We start from the raw sequence: 14,967 nt of genomic DNA on the forward strand, positions 1-14,967 counted from the left end.
TCATTTTATTGGCCAAAATTGTGCAGATCTGTCACACTGCAAACTGGAAGATTTTTGAATAACATTTTGATATATGAAACATTGGTTTATACATTTTAAAGCTAATCAACTTGCTTTTATCAACATTAAATTAGAATGTTTGTGTAAAATGAGTAGTTCATGTTAGGAAATCTGTTTATTATTGTATTCAGCAGTACTATTTGCTTAAATTAAAAACCGTGACATAGCAGGGTGCCAAAGACCCTAATGCAAGCATGAACCCTTTTGGGTAGTTGAAAAAAACAAACATAATTAGGGTGCAGAGGCTCAATCATGGTCCCATTCCTTGGTGCCACTATACCGCCTGCACCATTTGAATTTGGTGAACACCTTTCAATTTTGCTATTGGGTGAAAGTACACAGGTATTTCAGTTGGTGGTTTTTCAAACGAGGACTGTAAAATAGACAGCGCTCATTTAGTCATACAAATTCAGCTTGTTGGGTGTCACTGATGACTGACACCAGAATACAGAATGTGTGCCCCCCAACTTCAAAGCACTCTGATGCTTGAAAGCTATCACATGTTGCCTTCGTGCTCTCAGAGGGAGAGTGTGGCGTGTGCCAGGCTGAACTTTGAGCTATAATGAAAGCTAATTTTTCCCACCATCATCCATCTGCACAATAAGTGACATCACTAAATTTCTCATCATCCATCTGCACAGGAAGACACATCACTAGATTTCCCATCATTGGTCTGCACAGGAAGTAACATCGCTGATTTCCCACAAAAACTGTCTTCACTTAATGGAGGCTGCAGTGTGGATGTGCAGCAAGCACACACAGCAGGCCCGCAACTAGGGCACAGAAGCCTTGCCAATGACAAGCATGTCGGTGCCCATCCATGCCCACTGCCAGGACCCCTAGTGCTGCTCCCACCCACCTCCCCCCATTGCTATTCCACCACAATCTTCTATGCCCTGAACCCCAGAAGCATCTCCCAGCGCTGCTGCTGTACCTCACCACCCAACATTGAAGGTGTGTTCTCGTGTGCCACCACCCATTTCACATGCACCCTCTCGCACCCACCTCCCTCTTCCCACACACATCACACACCCAACAACTTGCATGACCACACACACCTGACCCCCCACTACACAACACAGTTCCCTGTCCTGCATATTCTTCAACCCTTGCTCCCTCACTAAAGAATCCACTGAAATTTGGGATCTGCTACGCAGCTGCTCACTGGATATGCTCTTCTTGGCTGAATCCTGGCTGATTAACTCACCAGCCACTGATAACGCAATGGCAATCTTGCTCCTGGATACAAGATTGCAAGACAGAACAGGACAAACTGACCTGGTGGTGGACTCTCCATCACCTTCAAAGAATCCATCCAGTGCTTTACCAACTCGGAAAGCACCACCAGCAACATGGAACATGTGGCCTTCAGACTCTTCATCACTGCCAACTACATCCTGAATGGCACCCTTGTTTACCACCTTCACGGACCATGAGCCAAGTTCAGCAGCACAATCACAAACTTCCTCACCCTTGTAATCCTCACCTCCAGTGCCTTCATCCTCTCTGGTGACCTCATCTACCACCTGGAGGACATCTCAGATTCCATCATGACCAGGCTCCTTGAGGAACTTTCTAACCACGGACTCAACCAGAAAGTGGAAGACCCCACACAAGCTGCTGCACACCTACTCAAGCCCGCTTCAGCAACATTAAGGTAGACAAACCAACACTGATCATCTGGTCCAACCATACCCTCATCCACCTCAACATATGCACCCCACACCACTGCCAAAACACCATCACCAAATCATCACAACAGGACTGGAACAAGAGATCCCAAGCATCCTTCTCTTCTGAACTCCTACACTGCTGGCATCAACACAACAACAAATCCATCTCCAACTTCAATGCCTTTGCAGATATCCTGGCTCCTCTCAAAGCCAACAAAGTCAGGAGAACCAGACCGCAAGCAAGCTGATACACAGAAGAGCTCAGTCTTGACAAATGCCACTGCTAGCAACTTGAACACAGATGGAGACAAAATCAGAACAACTAAACACTCTACGTTCACCAACAGCATCAAAAGCAGCACCAACAGCACCTTAGGAATATTTGTAATAGAGAAAGACTTCACATTTCTGGATGCTAGCTCGACCATCATAACCGCCTCTCAGGATCTCTCCACCTAGTTGTCCCTATTCTTCAGCAACAGGATTGCCAGCATCTACAAAAATTATGAGCCACAACCAGACCCTGTCACCCTCAGAACCCTCCTTCCCATCTCAACCAACACCAAGAGAATCACCTTGCCACCTAGCCTGCCATCACTGCACAAGAAACCGCAACAAACATTAAGTTCATACACTTTCGGAATCCTGCGCTTACCACATCTTTATCAAAGAGCACTGGAAAAATGTCACAGTACACCCTCTCCTCAAGAAACCTTCAGATGATCTGAAGACACATTAGCAGTCTACCAGCCGATATCACTGATACCCTACCTGGTAAAAGTAATAGATAAGATGATAGACAAGCTCCTATCTACCCACCTCACTGACAACCACCTTCTCACAACCACTCAAATTGAATCCCAGCCACAGAACAGAGACCATCATCATCACTGCCAAGTGGCTTGGCACTGGGTGAAAGTCAGGGTTCAGAGCTGTCAAGGTTCCTGTCAATCAGACAGGTTTGTACTGTTTCTTATTCCTGGCAAATAATAGAATCCTGTCTTAGTTGGGTTGAGCTTCAGGTAGACAATGGACATCTAGGTCTGGATGAAGTGCAGGCAGTGTTTGAGGAGCTGGATGTTTCAATTAAAGTAGAGTTATGTATCACTGGCATATTGGTGAATCTTGATGCACTGACTATAAGTAGAGTACCAAGCAACTCCATGTAGAGGTTGAAGATGACAGGGGATAGTATGGAACCCTGGAGGACTCCACAGATGATAGTGATCTTTTGGGGCCTTGAGGTGCCCATGTGAACAAACTGATGTCTGTTGGAAAGGTACATTGTACATTGTGGCTAGTTCTCCTTTGAGACTCCAAGGGTGCGTATGAGGGTGAGGTGGTTGAGGGCAGGGTGGTTGACTGTGTCAAAGGGTGCTGAGACATCCAGCAGTATCAAGAAGCAGGGGTCATCTGCATGCGTGATCAGCAGGGCATCATCTACAATGTGTATGGTAGGGGTTTCAATGCTGCAGCATGATCTGAAGCCAGATTGGTAGTTGTGCGGGAGATGGTTAGCATTAAAGTGATTGTGTAGTTGAAAACAGATTGCTTTTCCAATGATCTTGCTGTTGAATAGTATGTGAGTGATGGGCCAGTAGTTGTTGAGTCCATCAAAGTCTAATGTAGGTTTTTTTAGGAATGAGAGGATATGGCCTAATTTGAGAGCTTCTGGAGGATGTCTTTAACGAGTGATTCATTGAGAATGGTTAGTAGGGGAGACAGTATCCACAAAGAGATAACACACTAACCAGAAGTGCATAATTATAAGGGGTCATTCAGAACTTGCTGATAGTCTTCACTGCTTTAAGTACATTTCTTGGGTTATCACTTAAGAGCGATTCATTGTGAACCTCCCACCCACTTCTGAGCTATGGAGGCTTGCTAGGTGCTTTGGTTGGCATTGCAAGTTGTCTGCAATTAAAACAAGACATGGGTGCCTGCTAGCGTTTGGAACAAAAGTACGCTCTAAAAAAGTGTTCAATACAAGACACATCATAATCCATTGGGTTGATTTCTAAGCATTTACAGGTTTACCTGCCGGTTGAGGTTAAACACTTAAACAGAATATGTATGGATCTTGACTGCAATTTGAACTGCATTGCGGTGTGGAGATACTTTTCAGACCCGTGCAAAAAAACAGAATATCTAATTCCCCTTAGATTTGAGGATTTAAGGATTGTTAAACTCAACAGATACAAATTATTTCCCACATATATTTATTTGAAGCTCTGTAGCTTTGGCTGATGTAGCAACTGAAATACTCCAAGAACGCATGACCTATGCTCACTGCTATTCTAGCAGAAAGATGTCTCCATTTAACTGGAAGCAAAGTGTAATTCGTTATAGAGACTGATCCAATTTATAGCACTGAGGTATTTTACTCTTGCGTTGACATAAATTCAGCTAACACTAGCTACTGCACAGACTATTACAGATTGCAGCAGTTGATAAACATACCCGCACAAACCCACCCCCAGCGTGTAGCCGCTATCAGTCAGTACTGATAGTGAGTGCCATCACAGACAACACTCCAGCTGCAGAAAAGTGTGAGATGGAAATTACATCAGTAACTGCCAAATGCATTATTCTATATTTATCTGGAGCATGCCACTTAAACATATCAACCAAAGATTGTTTGATTACAAAAATATGGCACAATGTATTCCAATATCTTGGTACATAATTTTTTTTTTATGTAGAGATCAATATTGATTTTACATACATAGTACAGAACAGAACAGAGCAGAAGATCACATGTTTACTTTAGAAAGACTTCCGCAGGGCTTGTAGTAGTACATTTTATGGAAATCAACAAAAGCTAGCCGAAGAGCAACAAAAATGCACAAATTAATGTTAGTATGTATGAAGATCCTTAGTTTCAAATTACGATGTCCAAAACATTTTTAACCAATTCACATTATGGCTTACTGCACCGTCAGCCACAGGTGCAGTTTCACAGATATGGCAGTTGTCTGAACCAACAACCAGTCGTGTTAATACTAAATTGGTTTGAACAGGTAAATCCACCTCCTGTATATAATGCACATAATCAAACTGAATTTCCACTCACAAATGAAGCATTGTGTATACTACAGCAGCAATTCGTTTAGGTCTATTACCTTTGGAAGGACAGATGTGGCCTGTCTCACCACCTGCAGAGACAGGCAGAGAGTGGAAATTACTAAACCTATGTTGACAGAACTAATCAACACATTTTAAAAGCTAAGACAATGTGCCCGATTAGAAGTGTGGCAGTCTCTAGACCGCCACATTCACGGTGGTGGTCTGGACCGCTGCCAATGGAGCGGTCGGATCACCACATTACAACCCTGGCAATCGGGCCACCAGGGAACCGCCAGCTCTGCCAGGATCTCAGAGCCCGGCGATCTGGAGGTTGGTGGCGGTCCTCTTCCACCAGGACAGCGCAGCGAGCAGTGCTGCTCTGGGAATTATGACCCCCTTCTCTGCCAGCGGTTTCATGGCCGTAGCACCACCATGAAAAGGCTGGCGGAGAATAGGTACGGGGCTCCCCCTGGCCACCTTGCATTGCAAGTGTGCTGGTGCAACCTGCAGGCAACAGCATTGCCGCCGGCTCGATTATGAGCTGGAGGCAATGCTGTACCCTGTTTCCTGCTAGGAACTCAGGTTTCCGCCTGCCGACCTAGCAGGAAACTCTTAATAACACCACGTAGGTGGCAGCCACCCTGTCAGGAGTTTGGCGGATAGGCTTTTCCGTCCGCCAAACTCATAATAGGGCCCAATGTATCTTGTGGATTAAAAATGCAGTAGCCTTACTTGCTGTAAATATGTCCATTAACCAACAGACTATATAAGGTAGTATAAGAACATGATCGATAGTTCAGGAAGACATTACCTTTTGGATAGCACAGAAAACACACCAGATAGATGTAATATATCCCAATACAACCTCTACAGGTAAACATGGAGTTATGACTATGTATTTACCTCTAAATGTAGAACCAGATGAAGAACAGTGCAGAACATGCAGTATGATATTTGCTAAGCTATATACTGCTATGGATGAAACACCGTAATTTGCAGTAATTGTAAAAGTAAATCTTGAAAATAATTAAGCTCAAATCCCTAATCTTATTTTGCAAGTATATGCAACTATGGACCTAGCTTTAGGGTACAAGACTTCTAAACCTCAGTTGAAATATGCAAAATATGGTAAGGATGATTTCAAATTTTAAGAACAGAATAAACGTCTTCTCAAAAGGACGGTTCTAAATTTAACTGCAAATCCTATAGAGGAACAACTAAGCCATATAAAGATAAGGGTGCTCAAAGTTAGTATAACTTACGAGGTTGGATGAAAATAAAGCATAGAAAGAAATGAAGAAGAGATCACCAAGACTCTTAAAAAAGTTCATTTTCTGGGATTTCAAAGGGATTGTTCCAAACAAATTAAGGGGGCAGATTCAGAAAAGACACATTGGCCCTCATTACAACCTTGGCGGTCGGTGATAAAACGGCGGTAATACCGCCAACAGGCTGGTGGTAAAAAAAATGGAATCACGATCATGGCGGAAACCGCCAACACAGACAGCCACTTTAGCACTCCGACCGCCACGGCGGTAGAAACAAACACCGCAGCGGTAATCGCCAACAGACAGGCGGAAGACAACGTACCACCCATTCAATTAAGACACACCAATCCGCCAGATTTTCCGGGGCGGTACCAACGCCATCAAAAGCATGGCGGAAACAGTACTTGGAATGGAAACCACTCACTTATCGACACCCAACGAGGAACCAGGATGCCATGGAGCCCAAGTTACAAGTGTTACCAATGTTGGTTTGCCTCCTCTTCTACCAGGAACATCAAAGACGACGACCACGGTGAGTACTGCACCTAGCACACAGGGGAGGGGGAAGGAAAAAGAGAGTGACACACACATGCAACACGCAACACCCCGCCCCCAGCAACACACACATAAACACATGCAGCAACATTACATTGACAGCCTGTAACCCCCTGGAAGAACGCAAGGACCAAATGAAATTATTGTAACAAGTGTAATCATCGAAAAGCCAGATAGGCCAACATAAATTTAAAATATCAGTGTATACAAATATTCACAGTAAGTACACAGGTCTGGATACTGTTTCATTACATGTCCATGGATCAGTGGTCCCAAAAAGCATGGGCGAAGCCCACACATGACACCTGCCTCAAAACGGAGAGAACACTGCTGGGGCATCAGGTCGAAAGAAAACAGGCACCTCAGGGGGAAGGGGAGGAGGGCACCTCAGCCGGATGATGGGACAACACCACTGCTCCACGAGGGGGCTCCATGCCCACTGCTTGGTCCTGGGGAGTGCAAAGCCACTGTCTCTCAAGTCTATCAGGTGGGTGGTTTGCCCACTGCTTTATCCTGGGGAGTGCAAAGCCACAGTCTCTCAAGTGGGTGGTTTGCCCACTGCTTTATCCTGGGGAGTGCAAAGCCACAGTCTCTCAAGTGGATACTGGTTCTGGAGGGGGCCTGGTGCCCAGAGTGCTCCATCCTGCCAAGGACTGGGGTAGTGGATGCTGTTTTTCACTGGTTCTGGAGGGGGCATGGTGCCCAGAGTGCTGCACGTGGGGTGTGGCAGTTCCCATTCCCTCACCTGGGTGTCTGAGCCACGAGATTTTCTGTGAACAGCAGACACACTCCTCCCTGCGGCGACTTAGCCTGCCAACTGCTGGTACTGCCAGTGCTGGTTGTGGTGCCTCATGTATTGTGTGCAGGGTCCAGGACGTCTCCTGCAGCCTTGGACGACTGTCCACTGGGGATGATGCTGATGTTGGCTGTGGTGGCACTGGCTGGGCACATCGTGGGGCAGGTGGCGGGGGCTACGGTGGTGTCTGCGGCAGAGATGCTGCCGGTTGTGATGGTGTCAGCACCTGTGGAGGGAGACAACAGGACATCTCCTGCATCCTCAGACGGCTGCCCACTGGGGATGATGCTGGGGACTGTAGCAGAGGCAGCAGACATGAAGGTTGCGGTGCAGGTTGCGGTGGCCACCGCCGTACAGGTTGCTGTTCTGTCTTGCAGAACGGGTGACACCAGTCCCTCACCTGGAAGCTCCGTGCCCTGAGCTGACTTCCCTTTGGCCTTGTGTCCCTTCCCCACCTTGGAAGTTGCTGCTGGGAGCTTGGCACTGTCCTCTTTTGTCTTGGAGGAGGCCTTGCTGGTTGGTTAGTGCAGCCTTTCCCTACGGCATGTGGGCCCCTTCTTCACCTTGGCAGGTGGCGGGATAGGGTGATCCTTGGCCTCACTACGTGGCACACTGGCAGCCCTGATGGGTGCCACCCACGATGTTGCTGGACTTGCAGGGACCACAGTGCTCGAGGATTTTGTGGCTGAGGTGCTGGGTTGGGATCTGGACATCCTGGCCCTAGGGGAAGGACAGGGTGGGGAGGTGTAGGGAAGGGGTCAATGTTAGTCAGGAAATGTTTCTTTGACACTGGGATGGGAAGATGGTGGGGGTTTGTGAGTGGAGGAAGAGGTAGTGGTTGTAGGAGGTGTACGTCTGCTGACTTTGGGTGGAGGTGCATGGGCTGGAGGCTGTTGTGAGGTGGATGGCTGTTGAGTGCGTGTGTGCCTGCATTTGTGTACTTTGGGAGGAGGTCTCACAGACACACTGGGAGAGGAAACGGGGATGTGTGCAGGGTAGTGGGGGTGGTGATTGCACGTGAGCGGTGTGTGGTGATGGGCGTGCTGGTGATGGAGGTAGTGGCTGAGGATGTAGTGCATGCAGGTGTGAGTGAAGACGAGACTCGGAGGGAGGTGGAGGATGTGGAGGAGGGGGACACAGTGGAGGCTGTGGATGTTGGTGTGTCTGCATGGGTATGGTTCTTGTGTGAGTGCCTGTGGGATGTGTGGTGCTTATGTTTGCCTGAGCCACTTTTGTGTGTTATTGAGTGTGCATGCTGGTCTGATGGTGTGATTGGGATAGGCTGAGGTAGAGGGGATTGGGTTTGGGTAGTGGAAGTTGGAGGGGGAGGCTGGACACAGGGACAATGGCTGCAATCAGTGCTGAGGCCAGAGCCTGAAATGCTCTCTGTTGGGCTGCCACACCAGAATGAATGCCCTTCAGGTATGCATTTGTTTGCTGCAAATGCCTCTCGACACCCTGGATGGCATTCAGAATGGTTGACTGCCCAACAGTGAGGGATCTCAGGAGGTCAATAGCTTCCTCACTTGAGGGCAGCAGGGCTGACTGGGGCAGGGCCTGAGGTGCCTGGGGAGATGGAGATGCCCACTATCATGGGTGAGCCGGCACGGGAAACCTGCTGAGGGGCTGCTGGGAGGGTGGTGCTGGTAGGGGGGGTGGCGGCTGTACCTGTTGTTGCAGTGGGCACAGAGGTGCCTGCCTCCGCAAGGGAGCTCCCATCAGAGGAGGAGTCGCTGTCGCTAGTGTCTACTCCTGTCCCCGTCGTGGAGCTCCCCTCGCCCTTCGTCCCACTGGTGCCTTCAGACTCCGTACATTCACCCTCCTGGGCCATGTGGGTTGCAGCTCCCTCCTGCTCTGGTGCCAATGCTCCTCCGCCAGATGATGCTAATGCACACAAGGACAGGATGACAAAACAAAAATGGTGGGAAAGACAGAGGAGACACATGGTCAATGCCAGCAACAACACCACCGTTGGTGGACACAACACACAGGGAGCAGCCCTATGCACTAGGCCATGCACTAACTGTACTTGGGAAATTCACCTGCCCATGGGGGAATGTGCCTAAGCCCATTTGATGCACACCTGGAACCCACAGGAGCCTGACTAGGTGTAGATGGCCACTACCACTTTTGGGGTTGGAGTTCCACAGAGCCTGGCTAACAGTGGACCTACCCTAGCAAGTTTGCCCTGCCCTAGGGGAGCCCACAGCCCACTTCCCCCACCCAGACACCTCATACAGCGTGCAGAGTCAGCTGAATGTGACTATACTCACCCTTTGTGGCTGCTGTGATGCCCTCAAGCGCCCATCCAACTCAGGATATGCCACTGCCAGGATCTGGTACATCAGGGGGGTCATGGTGCGACAGGCACCCCTTCCACGTAGGGAGGCCATCCCCAGCTGGGCCTCCGCCGTCTTCTTGGTCTAGCGGCGCAGGTCCTCCCATCTTTTGCGGCAGTGGGTGCTTCGTCTATGGTAGATCCCCAGGGTCCGCACTTCCTTGGCGATGGCACGCCAAATACCCTTCTTCTGGTGAGCGCTGACCTACAGGAAAAGGGAAGTTAGAATGGATTTTACCCCCCGTCCGGTTCTTCTTACTCATTGGCCACAACTTCCTACCCCGGCCTAGAAACACATACACTGACCATCCTCACATGCTGGCCTCAGCTCACCCCGTATCTTCCATCCACCCTACTCCATACATTCATGTCCCATCCATCATGCTCACAGTGTACTCACTTGTCTGGAGGACAGTAGAGTAGCGTGTACTGGGGGAGGACCCCAGCCACCAGGTTGCTTCCAGACTCAGGTCACAGCAGCACTTGCAGTGTAGGTCCTCTCCTGTTGAAGGTCAGGTATCAAGTGAGTGAAGAGATATAAAATGGCGGTTACGTCTGCAGCGGTGCGTACCGTCACTGCCGGCGTACATCGTCATTGGCTCCTGGAACCCATAGGGCCCAATGATAACCAATGCGGAATTGCACTGCGGTCTTCATCCGCCTACCACGACGCTGCACAACGCCAGCGCAGTTACCTCATTTCCCCTTATCCCTCCTTATAGGTCAGGCAGCCGCCATGTCAGAGGACCACATGGCAGGGCCACTAACTGCGTCACAGCACTTTTGGGCAGGAATACGGACAGAGAGCGCCACACACCGATTACATCACAATTGTTCAAAAACCCCTGGTGCAAGCTATGTGGTGTCTGACCCTCTGCTCACCCTTATCCTCCATAGGGCACATCAGATGGGGCAGATGATGAGATGGCGTCATCCTCCGGTATTCAGACCCCTGGTGGACCTGTCAACAATGGAAGACAGACACATCATTATCACCTACAGACTTCATTGTGCCACAATTCAGGAACTGTGTGCCCAGTTGGAGCCAGACCTGATATCCCACAGGAATCCCCCCTCTAGTGCAGGTCCTGTCAGTACTCCATTTCCTGGCCAGAGGGCCCTTTAAAACAACAGTGGCCATGGAATCAGGGATGTCACAGCCAATGTTCTCTAACGTGTTGTCCAGAGTGTTGTCTGCCCTGCTGAATCACAAGCACAGCTACATCGTTGTCACTCAGGTGGAGGATTTGCCCACAGTGAAAGGTGACTTCTATGCCCTGGGACATATCAACAGCATCATTGGTGCCATTGATCGTACACATGTGGCATTTGTCCCACCCCGCAGGAATGAACAGGTGTGCAGAAACCGCAAAAGCTACCATTTCATGAATGTGCATATTGTGTGTTTAGCGGACCAGTACATCTCCCATGTGAATGCCAAGTATCCTGGCTCAGTGCATGACGCTTACAATTTGAGGAATAGCAGAATCCCTTATGTGATGGGGCAACTCCAGAGGCACCGTGAGTGGCTAATAGGTGAGCCCAAGATCCCAACACAGTTTGAATATGTTTCAGGGTATGGGAGAGTCCCTAAGGGTTGGTGCGTATCTAACAGTTGTCCCTCGATTTTTGCAGGTTACTCTGGTTACCCCAACCTGTCATGGCTACTGACCCCAGTGAGGAATCCCAGGACAAGGGCAGAGGAACGCTACAATGAGACACATGGGCGAACTAGGAGGGTAATAGAGCGGACTTTCGGCCTCCTGAAGGCCAGCTTCCGGTGCCTCCATCTGACAGGTGGCTCCCTATACTACTCACTGAAGAAGGCATGCTGTCTGTTGCACAACCTGGCTTTGCGATGCCAGGTGCCTTTTCTGCAGGAGGATGGGCCTGATGTTGGTCTTGTGGCAGCTGTGGAGCCTGTGGACAGTGAGGAAGAAGAGGCAGAAGAAGATAAAGACAACCGAAACAACATCATCATGCAATACTTCCAGTGAGACACAGGTAAGAGACTGGCGCTGCACCTCTCATATCATACTACTGTAGTACATTGCATGAGTCTGCCTTTTAACTCTGTGTATGGACCCTGACAGTTCACTTTGGTTTTCCATTTCACAGATCTGGGTGCCACTGTCTGCCTTCTGCTATGTTTACTGCTGCCCAACAACTGTAGAACATTGGTATGTGAAAATGAACATTGACATTGCCATTTGCCAGAGAGGTTGTAATAACACACTTGTGAAAGTACAGACTGACTCCAGATTGTTTTGTGGTTCAAGGGTGTTCATTTAAGTGCTATTCAGTGGAGGGGTATGTGCAATGGGCTGGGGTGATGGTGGAGGAATGTCCATGGTGGAGTCCAGTCTATTGGTATCACAGGTGCATAGTCCAAGGGGGCATAGGAGGTGGAGTAATGGCAGTTCAAGGTTGTCAGGGTGACACAGTGGGACAGAGGGGTGACAATCAGGAGAGTCTTATTTCCTGGCGGGTGTCTTGGCAATGTTATCTGTCTTGTGCCTGGATCTCAGGGACCGTTTGCGGGGTGGTTCTCCTTCTGCAGGGGTTAGGGTGCTGGTGGCCTGTTGGTCCTGTGGCGGGACCTCCTGTCCACTAGCGCCGGCAGACGTGGAGGGCTGTTCATCATTCAGGCTAGTGTCAGGGGCCCGGTGGTGTGCCACAGCCTCCCTCACGGTGTTGGCCATGTCAGCCAGCACCCCTGCAATGGTGGCCAGGGTGGTGTTAATGGACTTCAAGTCCTCCCTGATCCCCATGTACTGTTCCTCATGCAGCCGCTGGGTCTCCTGCAACTTTGCCAGTACTGTGCCCATGGTCTCCTGGGAATGATGGTGTGCTCCCATGATGTTGGAGAGTGCCTCGTGGAGAGTGGGTTCCCTGGGCCTGTCCTCCCCCTGTCGCACAGCAGTCCTCCCAGCTTCCCTGTTATCCTGTGCCTCTGTCTCCTGAACTGTGTTCCCACTGCCACTGACCCCAGGTCCCTGATTGTCTTGGGTTAGTGGGGTTACCTGGGGTCCCTGTAGTGATGGACACACTGCTGATTGATGTGTCCTGGGGACAGAGGGATGGGCCCGCTGGGGGGGTGCTGTGGTGGTGTTTCCTGAGGTGGGAGGTTCAGTGGTGGTTTGTGACTGTGGCAGGGGAACCGACTGTCCCGAGGTCCCTGATGGGCCGGGCTGGTCATCTTGATCCAGGTGTGCAGAGCTGCTGTCGTCACTGTGGGCCTCTTCTGTGGGGGGACTGTATGTGGCTGGCAGCTCCTGTCCAGTGATGTTGGGTAGGGGTCTGTTGGGGTGGAAATGCATAGTATTGTATCTGTGTGTGCCATCTTGTGCAATGGGTGAGTTACACTCTACTCCTGTGCTTGCACATTGGCTTGGCCCTTGTGTGATTGGTGATTTTGTGGACTGGGTGAGTCTCTCAACAGGACATGCTTTGGTGATGGGTGTCCATGCATTGGTGTTACATGCAGGGCTTGTTATTGGGATGTGTGGGTTGTGATAGTGGGGTATCTGTGGGGTGTTGGGGTGATGGGTGTGAGGGTAGAGGTAGGAATTTGTGATGGCATGCAGGTAGTCTGTGGGGGATATAATAGTAAAGATTTGACTTACCAGAGTCCTGTCCTCCTGCTGCTCCTGCGAGGCCCTCAGGATGCATGAGCGCCAAAACTTGCTCCTCCCATGTTGTTAGTTATGGGGGAGGAAGTGGGGGTCCACCGCCAGTCCTCTGTACAGCTACCTGGTGTCTGTATACCACGGAACGCACCTTCCCCCCATAGGTCGTTCCACCTCTTCCTGATGTCATCCCGTGTTCTGGGGTGCTGTCCCACTGCGTTGACCCTGTCGACAATTCTCCACCATAGCTCCATCTTCCTTGCAATGGAGGTCTGCTGCACCTGTAATCCGAATAGCTGTGGCTCTACCCGGATGATTTCCTCCACCATGACCCTGAGCTCCTCCTCAGAAAACCTGGGGTGTCTTTGAGGTGCCTGAATGTGGTGTGGGTGATGTGTGAGGTGATGTTTGTTGTGCTGTGTGATGTGTTGTGTCGGTGTGTGTTCTTTGAGATGCGTGGATGTTGTATGAGTGATGGTGTTGTGTGCCTGTGGATGCTGGTGCTGTGTTTGCTATTCTCTCTCTCTGTGCTTCTTCCAAAAATGTTGTTGTAAGGGGTTGTGGGTAATGTGGGTGTGTGTTTTATAGTCTTGTGGGTGTGTGGGGCTGGTGTGTGTATGTGTTTCAGGTGTGTGTATTTTGAATTGTCCAATGTGGTTGCGTTTTGTAAATGTGTGCGTATTTTGAGCACAGTGGTGTGTACCGCCAATGGTTTACCGCGGTTGAATGACCGCCACGTTGATTTGGGGGTCGTGACACTGTGGGCGTATTCCTGTTGGTGTGACGATGTGGGTTTTGCTATCGCCAGTTTATCACTGACCTTTGGTGTGGCGGACTTGTGTGGGTGTCTGTATTGTGGCGGATTATGAGATGTGCATCGTAATACCTGTAACGGATTGCGGCCGCGGTATCTTGACGGCCGTCAGCACGGCGGTAAGCGGGCTTTACCGCCAGGGTTGTAATGAGGGCCATTATCATGATAAATAGGAGGTAGCTGTGAAAAAGGCAAAGAATGCCCCATAGAAAGAGAGTTCTAACAAACAGGACATGGCCTTAAGCAGTGCTAGACAACACAGCTGAGGTAACAATAGTCTGACAAGATCTTAAGCGTCCTCTGAGGATAACTAAATCTAAAGAACATGTCCCAGTTAAAAACATCTGATGGACATTTGGGTGAACGAGATCAAGCATTTGAAATTGAACTTCAGCTACTACTGCAATATTCTGGGCTCATTTTTCCAATTATTATCATATAATATTTCCTGAAGGCAACTGATCTCCACAAGAGTTGATGGAAGCTCCTGAAGGAAAAGTCATTATGAAAGCCTTCTTTACTCTGGTTTCACATCCTCTTAGCAATTTCTATGTGTAGGATGGTGTCTCACTTCCTCCAAGATATGACATCCATGCCAATTCAGTAGAACAAATACTGTTTATTAAAGTTGTAGTTCCAGGAGAGACATCCCAGCCAACCTCACTGCCAGGCTCCAGTTATCATTTCAAAACATCACATTCTTAGTAGAATACAATCTTCTAGGACAGGGATACTCAAAGTACGGCCCGGGGGCCGCATGCGGCCTTC

The sequence above is a fragment of the Pleurodeles waltl genome, chromosome 6 (assembly GCF_031143425.1).
Source record: "Pleurodeles waltl isolate 20211129_DDA chromosome 6, aPleWal1.hap1.20221129, whole genome shotgun sequence".
NCBI classification, from domain to species: Eukaryota; Metazoa; Chordata; class Amphibia; order Caudata; family Salamandridae; genus Pleurodeles; species Pleurodeles waltl.